The sequence below is a fragment of the Phoca vitulina genome, unplaced genomic scaffold, assembly GCF_004348235.1.
Source record: "Phoca vitulina isolate PV1807 unplaced genomic scaffold, GSC_HSeal_1.0 scaffold37, whole genome shotgun sequence".
Taxonomy (NCBI): Eukaryota; Metazoa; Chordata; class Mammalia; order Carnivora; family Phocidae; genus Phoca; species Phoca vitulina.
This window is the reverse complement of record NW_022589740.1, coordinates 4,552,940-4,567,657: the sequence shown is the minus strand read 5'-3', so window position 1 is coordinate 4,567,657 and position 14,718 is coordinate 4,552,940. Positions and strand designations below refer to the sequence as shown.

Here is a 14,718-nt window from a genome sequence, read left to right as displayed (position 1 = left end):
TTCCCCTCGTGCCTCCTGTTCTGTCTTCCCAGTATCTTTTCAATTCCTTGGACCAATCAGAATTGCAGTAGCTCCCTACAGCTAAGGCACTAATCCCTCTCAGGCTTTTTTTTTTTTTTTTAAGTGTAATATTTTTCACAGGTTTTATTTTTTTTCTATATTGGTCTTAAGTGTTTTTGCAAATGCACAGAGAAAATAAAACTTAAACTCCTTGTTAAAAAACAAATAAAGTACTTCATAGTCATTCAGCTACAGTAATCTCAATAGCCCAGAATAAGTGTCTTTTTTTAAGAAAACATAATTCAAGTAAACAAATTCAGGCATGAGCCACTGATGGGTCTCAGGTCTCGAAAAGAACTGAGAGACCAGAAATGTGGATAAAGTAAGACCACCCTAAAGAAGGTGCTCCCTCGGCACCAGCCGCCTATACTGGGGGGAAAACACTGGCTTTTCCTTTGACCAACTCTCATCAGGTAGAGATAAAGAGGTGCAGCCTCCAAACCTTAGAAAGCGAAGGCCTGGAGGGAGAGACAGGGTGTAGGGAGGGGTCTGTTTGTTGAGCAAATATACTTAAGGACAAATTATAGACATTGGGGGTATGTAGCCAGGCAGGAGTAGAAGCTAAAGTTGAGAACTGTTTTAGGCAGCATTTTTTGTCCAGCTGTGTATTTCATAGGTAAAATTGAAATACACAGTATTTAAACACAACAGGATGATGCTTTAATATCAAATTAATATCAAATACCCAAATTCCCTTGGGTCAATAGTGTTGCTAAAGTAGAGTGACCACTGGAGTGACCACAGCAATGACTATAGCTCTGGCCCAGAAGATTCACAAAATTGAGTTACAGAGAAAGTTGGGTGAAGCGAGTGAGAAAAGAAAACCCAACAGCCCTGAAGGGAGTGATGATTTGGAGGAGGAGGGGAGGGTGAGGAAAATTTCTCTGCAGGACATAGCCACCATACTCAAAGATAGCTAATTTTTGGCTAACCTATGGGTTCCATGTAATGTCTCAGATTGTGACTAATACTTATATAGTTATGCTTGGTTTTATCATGAAGATAGACTTGCAAATTTGTGGGTAAATTGGATTTTTTTTTTTTTAAAGATTTTATTTATTTATTCATGAGAGACAGAGAGAGAGAGAGAGAGAAGCAGAGGGAGAAACAGGCTCCCAAGGAGCAGGGAGCCCGATGCGGGACTCGATCCCAGGACCCTGGGATCATGACCTGAGCCGAAGGCAGACGCTTAACCATCTGAGCCACCCAGGCGCCCCTGGGTAAATTGGATTTTTTAAAAAGATTTTATTTATTTATTTGACAGAGACACAGGGAGAGAGGGAACACAAGCAGGGGGAGTGGTAGAGAGAGAAGCAGGCTTCCCGCTGAGCAGGGAGCCCCATTCGGGGCTTGATCCCAGGACCCTGGGATCATGACCTGAGCCGAAGTCATACACTCAAAGACTGAGCCACCCAGGCGCCTGGTGAATTGGATTTTAAAAGATGTACATCTTCTCATGTAATTTGAGAGTATTTTTTTTTCTCTTCTTCTCATCAGTGTGCTATATCTGTCTTACTTCAGGTTATTTCATTGCAAGTACTCCACACTAGTAGATCTAGCTTAAGTAAAAAGGAGAAATTTGTCATAAGGAAATATTTTCAAGATACCAAATACAGGAAGTTTCTTTGGGCCTTATAAGGAAGAGGAAACCGAAACACTATGAGGACTCATTCTTGGTGTGCTCTCTCTCTTTTTCTCTCTCCTCTCTTAGGTCTGTGTTAATCTTTTTTTCCCCCATAGCAAATCAGCTATCTGTGCAACTCAATGTATATAAAGAAAGATGGCAACACCACAATGGCAGATTTAACTTTAGAGCATAGGAAGCATCAGGTGAAAAGAAAAGTCTGGGCAACTATCTTTGAATCCCAGTTTGGACTTCTCCAAAAGGGAGACCCCAATTGGCTTAGCTTGAGTCACGTGACAACTCATGATGCAATCAAGGGCTGTGGGGGCAGGGTCATGAACAATAACACAGGGGCTAGAGGCTGGCTACTCTGGGTGAGGAGGACCATTCTTAGAGAAAGAGGCAGAATCCATAATCTAAATAAGAACTCAGGAATTAATGCTCTGTAAACGAATAGTTATGCCAGGGAAATTTCTATTTTTAAGAGTGAATCATGATATGACTCCTTTTATAAAGAAAAATATTTTTAGTGAATTGGTTACTATACCTCTGTTTTAAGTAAAACATTTTTTTGTAAAGTAGAGCATAATCATAATAGACATTTTGCATATTTCACCAAATAATTATCCTTACTTGAAGGAGGTTATTAATTCCTGGTTTACAGAGGGGAAAACTTTTGGTTTTCATGCACCAAAGTTAAATGTATCTAGTTATCTCAAGAGAAGGAGGGAAGGAGGGATCTGTTTGCCAGGAACCCTTTATCTTTGGGACTATAAGGAAGGATGAGAGATCAGGGATATGCTGAAGTGCAGAGGAGGTTTTGGACCCCCCCCCCATATCTAACCAAACTTTGAAATGAACGATTCTAAAATATCTGGATGGTTCAAAGTAAAAACACATTGCTTGCTTGTCTGTCTACCTGATTCACACTCCTGCCTTTGCCTTTGGTTTATATTACTAGACGTGGAATAAATCAGCCTCTCTCCATAGCTAGCTCCTTTGCCTTCAGAAAAGTACTCTTCCCTATCTTGGAAAGAAACAAAGTAACTCCCAGTCTATCCCTAGCCATTTGCTTGAACCTGTTTCCCTTTCCAAGAACTTTTCTGTATCTTTTTTTGCCCTCACATTTTTTTCTTTTTGCTCCTCTTAAGAATGATATTGTTATTATTTCATCATTTAATGCATAGTTGTTGTTTTTTTTATCCAAATGCAAGTCTTTGCATTTATCTCTGTTACAACTCAGCCCTTATCATTCTAGCCCACACAGTTCTGTGGAATGTGATAAATTGTGACAAATGCTTCAGGATTACTAATAAAATCCAACATATTTCTTATACCTCCCAGCCTGCTGATATCTGTAAATTGACCTTACCACAACTGTAATATGCATTTAATAGCTGTGCTAAGGGTTTAAAAATACTTTTTCACCTATCTTCCAAATGACTCAAGGAAGGTATTATTACCCCGATTATAGTGATGAGGAAATGGAAGCTTAGAAAATCTAAATGACTTCCTTGGTGAAGGCTGGGATTCAAACCTGGGTCTGCCAGACTCTCAAGCTTAAGTTCTTAAACCCTTGGCCATGTATTTTCAACCTTGGCTTTGCATCAAAACCACCTAAGGACTTTAAAAAGACACAGCAGCCAAAGCCCCATGTGACAACATTGTCACAGTCTTGTTGCAGAGGTGGGTTTGGAGAGCGGTAGTAAGACCCACTGCTGCCGTGTTCGGCTGCAGTGCGAGTACAGGATCTTACCGTGTGCCACACACACTGCCCCGTACGTGACAATTAGCTGCTAATTTTTACTTTTAGATATGGCCACACAATCAGTTTTGAATTTAAATATGTAAGCCGCCGACCCACATTTCTTATTTCTCCACATCGTGTGAAAGAATGTCATGAGACTTGGTCAAATTTGTTCTCTTGGGGGGCACCTGGGTGGCTCAGTTGGTTAAGTGTCCGACTCTTGATTTCGACTCAGGTCATGATCTCAGGGTCATGGGATTGAGCCCTGCTTCAGGCTCCGCCTTGGGCATGGAACCTGCTTAAGATTCTCTCTCTTCCACTCCCTCTGCCCCACTGCCCCACACTCTCTAAAAAAAAAAAAAAAAAAAAAAAAAATTCTCTTGGAATTCTCTTTTATCCTTATTAAAAATGGGGGTATCTTTCTGAAATGTTTGCCCTGGGAGCAACTTTCTAGCTTTGCCACTACCAGGATCACATCAAGAGCTAAAAATTGACTTAAAAATCATACTATCTTAGTGAGAAGAGACGCTTCCACTCTCTGAGTGACACTCAGGAGGTCACTTTATCTCTCTGGGCGGGTAGATAGATTTCTCAATTCTATAAACCTAAGAATAATATATTTTCTTTCCAGTCCACCTGTCTTCCATATCCAAATCACTTTTATAGAAAAAAATTCCCTTTGTAGAGGCCGCTTTCGGGGGCAAACAGGCTTGAGCAATGGAATGTAGAAAAGGTCCATCAGGGGACCCACTTCAAAATACCCAGAGGCCCTAACTGACCAGTAGGCTATGTACACCTCGGCACAGTTACCAAAAAAGGGACAATTCCATACGTTGGCATACCTCTTCATCTTCCCCCTTTGAAAAACAGCCCCCACCCACTACCTCACTGCAGACAGCCCCTCCTTTGCTGTCCTGTCCACAGCTCCCTTCCGGTGTATTCCATAAACTTCTATCTCCTTTGTTCTGTCTTAGGTGAACTCTTGCACCTCTTGTACCACTGGTTCCCACCTGATCTTCACCCTGCATTTCGGGGGCCCCCAGCCTATCAAGAGACACCCCATTTAGACACCACACCCCTTCCCCCACAAGAAACCCTGAATATTCACTTTTTAACATGGCTTCCCCCCTGCAAACAGGCAGTGGCCAGTAACAGACACCAGGTCTGGTTGAATAAACATGTAGTGTAAAATATAGAAACATCACTCACTGCAGTGAATGCATCTGCACTGTTTCAGTTCATAAAACGGGCATTTTTTTTTTCTCATAAAAGAGAATGTTTCCATTTCCACAGTTCAGATAGATGATTTTAATCTTAGCTGTGACACGAAGGACAACTCTGCCATTTTATCTTCTTTGCGTAGGTCTGTGTTCTGGTTTCTACTCCAGTAACAGTTTTCGTTTGCAGGAAAAGGGAACTCACATGGTGATTGCTGCTTGTGATTTCACCCTTTCTATTCTAAGCAGATTTTAGATTTGCCATTGACTCACAACTATTTCTGATTCCTTTTTAAATATTAAAAATAAGAACTCTCCAGCGTATTTTGCTTGTAAAACAGTAGCCATAGGAATGCAGTTCTCTTGTAAATCCCTCCCTCTTATGAGAAAACAAGAGCTGTCATTCATTATTTACTTTAAAGGAGTCAGTGTGAATTCAAGTCATTTCCTATCCTGCTATCATTTGCTCAAAGACCTTTTGCAATGGGTCTTACGTAAGAAGAAATGCAGGAGTTGCTTTGGTGAGTTGAAAAGAAATCATTAAATTCAAGTTAGACCTGAATCTCAGCATCCTTTGTGAATGGAGAAACAGGGGCTATAAACGCATCAGGTCTTTCAGACAGAAAGAGGGCTAATAAGTGAAAAAGACCCTACACAGTTGGGCCCCAGGCTACCCCCTTTGGACTCATCACTTTCCACTGCCCTCTCCTTCATTGTCCTCCAGCCACAGAGACCTCTTTCCTGGTCCTTGAACTTGTCAAGCACATTCCTTTCTCAGGGTCTTTGCCTTTGCTTGTCCCTCTGCCTGAAACTCTCTTCCCATGCAGTCACAGAACTGGGTCATTTTCATCCTTCACATCTCTGCTCAAATGTCACTTACTCTAGGAGGTCTCTCCTGGCCACCCTCACTAAAATAGCACACTGCCTCCTCACTTTGTATTCCTTTACTTTGTATTATTTTTCTTAGTTGCAGTTATACACTGGCATATGATACATTTAAAGTATGCTTGTCACTTTATCAGAATACATGCTCCAGTAGAGCAAGTAGAATGCGGGATGCGATTACATAGCAGCATCCTTGGGGCCCTGGCAGCCCAGCACCTGGTAGATGCTATGCGAATATTTGTTGAACGAATGAATGGGGCTTTTGGGGGACGGTGGGCTTTGTTTCTCCTCATTCGCTGGATCTTGTCGCCAATCCGCAGGCAGCTGGGCGCCTCGTCCCACCCTCACCCTTTCCTTGCAGAGGTGATGGATTGGAGCCAGGCGCTCGGGATTGCACTTGCACAAAACGGCGCCTGTGAACGTTGCCCCAGCCCTCGGCGCCACTTCCCCTCGGCCTAGAGGCCTGGACTGGGGAAGGTGAGGTCTGCTGCACGCGGAACGTGGAAGCGAAAGCAGAAGGGGAACGAACACCAGTGCACTGGAGGATAGCGTTGTGGTGCCAGGCTGCGTGCAGGGGGCGCCTTCCCGGCCTGGCTGACTCATTCCCAGCCGCCTCCACGGCGGGCGGCGGCCGCACAGACGCCCATCTGGGGAGGGCCGGGCCTAGCGCCGGCGCCAGGCTCCTGCGGGCTCTGGGGCCCAGGTAGCCAGCTCTGGCTCGACTTCCCCGCGCGTTTACTCCCAGGGAACGCCCCGGGACTCTCCGCGCGCTCCCGCCGACTTCCCGGGAAGCCCAGGTCGGCTCCGGCGAGCCCGGCGGCGCGCGCGTGCCCGGAGAAGGGCGGTGCGGCGGCTCGGCGCACGCGCGCACGCGCAGTCCGGGGGCGCGCGGCCGGGTCCCGCCCCCGCCCCGCCCCGCCCCGCCCCGCCCGCGGGTCCGCCTCAGTCGCCAGTGAACGTGCCGCCTGAGTGGAGGCCGATTCCGACGCAAAGAGGGCGTCCGAGCCAGTATCGCCCGAGGCGCTGAGAAGCCGGTGTGGCCCGGGAGAGGGTGGAGACGGCGCCCGTGACGACGGGCTTCCCGGCTGCCCGAAGTGGGAGTGGTGTGGGCTGGAGGAAGGAGAGAGGAAGAGGAGCCGAAGGGGTAGTGGCGGCCGCGGCCAACGGCTTCCCTGAGCGCTGACAGGCTGGGCCGGCGTCCGGCGCGCTCCGGAGTTGGTGCCGCCGCCTCGGCCGCTCGGCCCTGGGCCCGGACTCGCGGCGCGCGTCGGGGCGGAGAGCTGCTGCGGCCGCGCGGGCACAGGCCCGGGGCTCGCCGGCCAGGGATGTGAGTGGGAGCCGACCCCGCGCGGGAGGGCCCGGGAGGGCCCAGCCTGGCGGACGCCCGGACCCCTGCCCACGCCGGGGGCTCCGCGAATCTCGGCCCGCCGCGGGCGCCGGGTCGGAGCAGCCCCTGCGGGCCTGGGGGCGCGTCCTCGCCGCGGGATCGGTGCAGCTGGTGCGTGCGATTGCTGCGTGGTCTCTGGGTGGGGGGCCGCGGTCGACCGTCCACCTCCCTCCCGCCCCCTGACCCCCGCTGTGCCCCCGCTAGTGGCTGTAAACTTCTCGGCGAGAAAGCCTTCCTCTTGGAGGGGAAGCCGGCCACGGCGTGCTTGCTGTTGCTGTTTGCATCCCTGTGTGCTCGTATCCCCCATCCCTCTCCCCTCACGGCTCTTTAAAATGCTCTCGACGTCGGGACAGCCTAGGGAGGAGCATCTATTTCCCCTGGATTTCTGCGGTAATAACGGCTGCTGCTTTTTTTTAGGTTTCAGAAGCAGGCGAGGGAACAAGATGTGAACTGTTGCGCTTCTGAAGAAAAAGGCCCTTCCTCCCCTTCCCGCGAAGGTGGGTTTGCGATCCCGGCTGCTGGGCTGTGCGGCGGCGGGGAAGCGAGTGTGGCGAGCCGGGAGTGCGTGCGTAGGAAGGCGGGAGCGTGTGTAGACAGGCAGGGCTCCTGGCGGTTTACTCCTCTGAAAATGGCAGTGCCGAACTTAGAATGCTGGTCCGGGAGGGCGACTCGGGGTGCTCACTGTTGCTCTCTGGGATCCTTTAAGAGACATTCGCTGCTGCTTGCTCCTCTGATCGTACAAGTCACAAGGCTTGGCAGAAGACGCGTTGCCAGTTACCCTTTCTCCTCGAGCAGCCAGAGACTGTTAATCTTTCAAGGAGGAACGTTTTCAAGTAATAAGAGATACCTATTGAGAGAACACGTTAGCTGTTCTTGCTGGGGTTTCTGCTCCCACACTGAATGCTTCCTGGGTGGTTTTATCTGCCTGAGTTTGCTGTGTCGGTTGAATTTACCCAGTTTGCTTTCCGGTGGTGGTTAATCAGTCCGGAGAAACTCCTTTTCTCTGAATGAAAGGACAGAAGCGGCTGAATATGTCATAGAGGGGAGGAGAAATGTGGAGAAGGAAACTGGAAGTGGGAATACGAGAGATGACAATTGCTTTTGGTTTCTTAATAGGTTTGTACAAGTGAGTCGTTGGGCTCCTGCAAATATCCTATGCAACACCCAGCAGATTTGAAGATGAATAATCAACTTTTGACCTCTCTTTCCCCACTCCCTTCACCTTTTATCACGAGTGTGAAAATCACTAGCTTGCGTGTGCGACGTGTCTGTTAGAGTGTAACGTACCGTCAACTGCATGTGTCCAGCACTTGCCTTCATAGTACAGGAAGGCTGCAGTCCTTGCTGACTACATAAGAATGTGAACCTTGTTTTTGTTCGACCTGAATGTCCTGTGTTTGGAGTTCATAGCATGTTAAAATTAAAATTAAAACAAACAGAACAGTTCGTTTCATATACTGGGCTTTCCTAGTGACAGAGACGGGTGTCTCAGGTATGGGAAGGGAACATGGTATCTCTTCTCTGCTTCCTGGCTGTTGCTGAAAGGGGGATGCTCTTGAGGCAGAATAGGGAAGCGCATCGGCTCTGGAGTCACATCTGGGTTTGAATCCTGGTGTTCCTGCCACTTAATAGTTGTATTATTTAAAATGTCTTTGAGCCTCACTTTTCTTAAAAGGTCGTTGTGACGATTCAGTAAGATTATGCAGGGGAAGTGGTACATTGCTTGGCTGCTGTTGAAGTCTTGGCTGCTGTCGTGGGCCGGGCAGGCAAAGGAGATTTAGAGAAGGGCTGAATCACTCTGCATAAGGTGGTCTGCCAGAGACCAGTGTTTCTTCCTCTTTAGTAGAAGGAGAAAAAGCACTTACCGGTCTTGAACTGGTCAACGAGGTCTTGGAGCCTTTTTATGGAAAGGTTCCGCTCTTATCTCTCCTTGACACCCCTCCCCCCACCATTGTGCCGCCTCTACCAGCTATTGGGCTGCCCTCTTGTGGTTAACTGTGCTAAGAACTTTCTTCTGCTCCTCCCCTCTTACATTTTTTTTTTCTCTTTTTAGGCCCCTTGCCTTTGCTCCCAGTTTCCCAAACTGTGTGCTGAGGTGCCCCAGAGCAGCAGTGAACTCAGGCTTGAACTATTAGTTTGAGGTAGTTCACCGTTTCAACATTAAATCGACACATTCCTTTCTACAATGCCCTGTCTTTACAAAGCTGTTTTTTTAGAGATTGCTCTGATAAAAAGCAGCTACTGCATGAGAATCAATGTGGTACAGGAAATCAGAGTGTGATGTTGTCCGGTTTGATTCCCAGAAGTTGTACAAGGCCAGACAAGCACTAAGTTGTAAGGATATTAAATGGTTTGAATTCACCCACTGAAGTATTTCTTTTGGCCTAGGAGTACTGTGAAAATACTACTAAAACTAAGAACTCCCTGAATGGAGAAAGTTTGGGGACTTTTGCCTTAGCTTTTGGTTGACTTTTCTGATACACACAAAAATTTTTTTAAATGGAAAAACTGCATTTTTTAATGTTGGTGCCTAACTGATTCCTGTCCCCACCAAAAGTATTGATACAATTATTGATAAAATTATTGATACAAAGCTAGTACCAGCTGATCATGGCTTAGTATATTTCCTCTCCTATTTAATATCTTTATAACATCTGCCCAGTTCTTTCATTTTAAAACAAATTCTATTGCTTATTTGTTTTTCTAGTCACTTCCTGGTTTTTCCAGTCCTGCTTTTCTAGTATTTTTGAATGTCTCCTAAACTCACCATGCCCCAAATGAAAAATCATCATTTTTATACCCCTTTGGAATTTCCTTCTGTCCTGCTCATATAGGCTTTAAATTAGGTATTATCTGGGACGCCTGGGTGGCACAGTCGGCTAAGCATCTGCCTTTAGCTCATGATCCCAGGGTCCTGGGTTCGAGCCCCACATCAGGCTCCCTGATCAGCGGGGAGCCTGCTTCTCCCTCTCCTGCCTGCCGCTCCCCCTGCTTGTGCTCTCTCTCTCTCTCTCTCTTTCTGTCAAATAAGTAAAAATCTTTTTTTTTTAAGTAAATAAAATCTTAAAAAAATAATAAATTAGGTATCATCATTAAACTACCTCTTTCATTCACCTCTTGTATTAAGCCATTCAACATGTCCTGTCCATGTATCTTTTGTCCCTCATAGCTCTGCTTACCTAGTTTACCCCCAGGACTTATTTCCTCAGCCTAGATTATTGAAAGTCAAATCAGCCTCTCAGAATCCAGCATCTCTTTCTTCTGTTTATCTACAATAGAAATGTCACTAATACTCCTTATTGTGGCATTTCTTTGTCCCCAGATCTTCAGTGGCTTTGCACACTCTACTTGTTAAATTTAACTTCCTCTTCTTGGCTCTCAGGATACTTGGTCATTATTCCTGCCCTGTTTATTCAGTCTTTAGTCTAAGGACCCTCAAGGAGCATTCTCTGCTGCCATCTTCAAGCTGCTTTCCATATTTTCTAATAATAGTTATGCTTATTTCAGCTTTTAACTTCCGTTTATGTTTTCCATCCTTCTTCCACCAAGTCCAGTTCTGTATCTGTACCACTCACTATTCCATAATGAAGTAGAGCCTCAGTCTCATCTGAAAAAACGAGGATGACTGTAGTACTTTTTCCATAGGGTTGTAGTGAGAATGAAGTAAACTAATACATGGAAAGTCTTCAAGACCAATGCCTGGCACATTAAGCACACCTTAAGTCTTAGCTTTTATTATTGTAATTATTAATTATTGTTTATTAATTATTAATAATTGTTATCACTATTATTATTACTACTATTACTATGACTATACTCCCAGTTAAAATTCTCCCTCATTTCTGAAACTGTTTCTCACTAACTATTACCTTTTCCTTTCTATATTTCTATTGTTCTTTTAAGTCCCAGAGGATCTTCACATAGTTTATTTATATATCCTGATTTGGTTGTTTGATAATTATTTCTCTAGTGTTAACCTTATCTTTTCTAGTTGATTGTATTTGCTGTGAGGAACACATACACAGAGTGCTGAACACATGAGGAGCATTCAGTAAGTGTTGTGTATTAGACAGGAACTTTAGTCAGTCACCAAACAAATATTTATTAATATCTACAATGTAGAAGGTACTTTGCTATGTTCAAAGAGATGCAGAAAGATATAAAATAGGTTCCTTTAATTGAGAACTTAAAATGTAACTGGGAAGGTAAGATAAATAATAAAAGTTATAGATATTTGAGACCACTTAGAGTTGAAGTGAGCAGGGAAGGCTCCAGAGGGGAGGTAAAATCAAAACGAGGCGCGATTTGATTTTGCATAAGAGGAAGACCTTGTACAGGTGGTAAACAGAAGCAGATTATGCACAACATTTTCACAGAACTGTACATAAAACAATTTGAAATGAAGGTTTGTATGGCAGGGTAGTAAGAAAGCAGGTTGATAATATAGATTGGAATTAGATTATGGATGCCTTTAAGTGCTAACATGAGAAGAATGTACATTACTCCATAGGTAACAGAGAAGCTTTGAAAGTTTGGATTGAGAAAGAGCATGCTAAAGGAAGTATTTTGGGAAAAACAGTGGCACCAGCGCTGTGTATGGTATGAATTGGAAAGAGAAGTGATAGAGCTAGGAAAATAATCTAGGCCTAGTGTTTGGATTTAGTGAAAATAGGACTGGAGAGATGTCACATAAGACTTCATTATAGACTGGATAGGAAAGGAGCATGTGGTGGGGGGTAAGGGGGAAGAGGAGTAATCAAAGATGACTTTGAAGTTTCGATCCTCAATGACATAAGAAATTGAAGAGTATTGGAATGCCAGGACATCTGAGAGTATCTGGGCTAGTCCATGGATTTTGTGCATTAGGAATCTAAGGCCCAGAGAGATTTAAAAATGTGTCCAAAGTTACTCAGCTAGTTAGTGACAAAGAAAGAACTAGACTTTTTTAAATGGCGGTACTGACAGAGATAGGAATGAAAGTATTAATAGCTGTTTGAAGAGGTACAAACGGCTGGACTTATATTTTGGATATGTTGAGTTTGAGGTGACAGTGGGATAGTCAAGTGAAAACAGATAGCTAGGCAGTAGATGAGTAGAACGTGCTAGAGAAATTTAAGGCTGGAGTTGTGGTGGTCAGAAAGAAGAGCAGGGGACCTGAAATTGAGCCTTGGGGATCGCCCATAATTACAGGGTGAAAGAAGAGGAACTAGCAAAAGAGACCTAAAAGGAGTGGTTGGCCTGAGAGGCAAGTGTGTGGGTAGGTTAAGAGGGTGGGAATGATTAACATGTCGATCATTGTTGATCACTGCTAAGAAATGAGAAGAGTTAGAACTGAAAAAAGGCCTTAAAAATGTTCCTAACATGAAATCTAGAAAACTAGAAGAAGAAAATCGCTTATATTTTTCCCATGCAGAAATAGCCACTGTTAATATTTTGTTCTCTCTAGTATAATAGATGACCTTTGGATTTGGCAGTTGGGTGAATAATGGAGACTTCTATCCAAAGTTCTCATCACTGGTACTAAAGATGAGTGAGAATTTTAGGCATAATAAAGACAGGAATGTATTTTTGACAGTGTCTGTCATTCATCTGTGTCCTTTCATATCACACTATGTAGGTACTGCTATTCCCTGTGGGAATTAGCCTTACACTTACATTATTTGAATGAGTAGACATTCAGTGGTTCTTATTAGACCTTTAATAAGAGGTCTAGCAGTCTTAATAAGAGGTCTAGTGGTCTAGCAGGTTGGACAAGTGATCTCTGGGTGCGTTTGTATTGGTAAAATCTGAATAAAATGGTAAGGTATTTCTAAAAGGAAAGAGAAATCCTTGGTAGATACCTTACAGAAGTGAAGGTAGCATGGTAAGAGTGTTCAGATGAGGAGAGCTGGAAAGAGCAAAAGGAAGCATTACCTGTTATTAAAGCCTGTACAGTATAGTTATCAGAGGTGGACTAGGTTGAGATAGTCCATGGGCTGTTTGTTTTGCTTGAATGCTTATTTTGATTTCCCAAGGACATACTTTGGCCTGCTTTTTTGCTATCAGTCCTTGGGATTAGGGTATTCATTATTGCTTACTAAATGACTTTAATAAATTCTGATTATGAAATAAAATACCACTAGGTTGTATTTTGTAATTTGAAAGTCAGTGTGATGTGAAGAAGTGCACTGTTTTGGAAATCAGGGGGGAATAGGGACTAACTGCTGTCAAAATGAGTTTGAGAAACTCATGTGATCATTGAGCCTTTTTTCCCCCTCATTTGGAAAATGAGGGAATGGAATTAATCTTTTTTTAAAAAACTTTGTTTACTTTAGAAACGTGGAGTCATATGGTAAAATGTGAATAAACTTAAGTAATGGCTTACTACAGTTTATAGCAAAAAACAGCCTCTTGTACCTCCCCTAATTCTGATGCCTGTTTTCCAGTAAACCACTTTCAGATTTCCTAAGTGTCTTCTGGTGCTTACCTCCATATTTCTAAATAACATAATCCACCATCAGTAACACCCCTCCTCATCCTGTATCTGTGCCTATACTCTGCCCTTTTCCCATTTATTTGTTAAAGATTTTATTTACTTGAGAGAGAGAGAGCAGGAGAAGGGGGAAGAGTAGAGGGAGAGGGGGAAGCAGACTCCCCGGTTAGCAGGGAGTCCCATGCTGGGCTCGATCCCAGGACCCTGAGATCATGACTTGAGCCAAAGGCAGACGCTTAACTGACTGAGACACCCAGACACCCTTGCCCTTTTCCCCTTTAAAATTAATGAATTGGTCAGGGGCGCCTGCGTGGCTCAGTCGTTAAGCGTCTGCCTTCGGCTCAGGTCATGATTCCAGGGTCCTGGGATTGAGCCCCGCATCGGGCTCCCTGCTCCGCGGGAAGCCTGCTTCTCCCTCTCCCACTCCCCCTGCTTGTGTTCCCTCTCTCGCTGTATCTCTCTCTGTCAAATAAATAAAATCTTTAAAAAAAAAAAAATTAATGAATTGGTCAGTGTTGCATCTGAGGCTTCTCCATCTACTTGTGTAGAGAAACCCATCTCCTTTTGTCTTCATGGACTCTGCTATTGTATTTCTCCCTCTTTTTCTTGCATTCTCAATTTTTCCCTCTACTGGCTCATTTCCATTAGTATGTATTCTGGTTGCTATTGCTGTTTGCTATTGCAAAACTTAGTGATATAAAACAACTATTTTATTAGGCTCACAGATATTATGGGTCAGTAATTCAGATAGGGTACACCAAGAATGCTTTGTTTTTATTCCACAAAGTCTAGAACCTCAGTTGGGAAGACATGTTGGCTGGGAGTAACTTGAAGGTGGGGGACTAGAATCATCTGGAAGTGTCTTCACTTCCATGTTTGGTAGTTGCTGCAGGCTGTTGACTGAGATCTCAGCTGGGCTGTTAGCTGGAGCGTACTTGGGGCCTGGACTTCTGTTCAACATGGGAGCCTCATTGTACTTGGCTTTCTTACGTGGTGAGTGGGGTTTTAAAAGCAAATGTTCAGTGAATATGGGTGAGGTAGGGATTGGACTCCACCTGTTAACTGGTCACATGTGAAAGAAAACATGTGGGATGGGAGATACTGTTTTGGCCATCTCTGGACAATACTGTTGCCATAGTTTGCCTTTTTTGCCACACTTCACATGCCTCTCACATGCAAAATACACTAACCCCCTCCTTGGAGACCTCTAATTTACATCCCATCAAGACATCAGCATCTAGTATCTCATCATCTAAGTCAAGTCCAGATGCTGTTGAGGTTCCTTGGGTATGGTTTCTTGAGAATTATTACTCTTTAATCAAGACC

At 44.5% G+C, this 14,718-nt stretch overlaps 1 protein-coding gene across 1 annotated transcript in view; it reads left to right on the top strand.

Moving 5' to 3' along the window:
• Positions 1-6,463: 6,463 nt before the first annotated feature.
• JAK2 (Janus kinase 2) overlaps positions 6,464-14,718 on the top strand; it is a 151,860-nt gene continuing 143,605 nt past the window's right edge. Inside the window, exons 1-2 of the mRNA XM_032427619.1 lie at positions 6,464-7,031; positions 7,338-7,417. The gene's annotated coding sequence lies outside the window, so the exon portion shown is untranslated. The remainder of the gene's footprint in view (positions 7,032-7,337; positions 7,418-14,718) is intronic.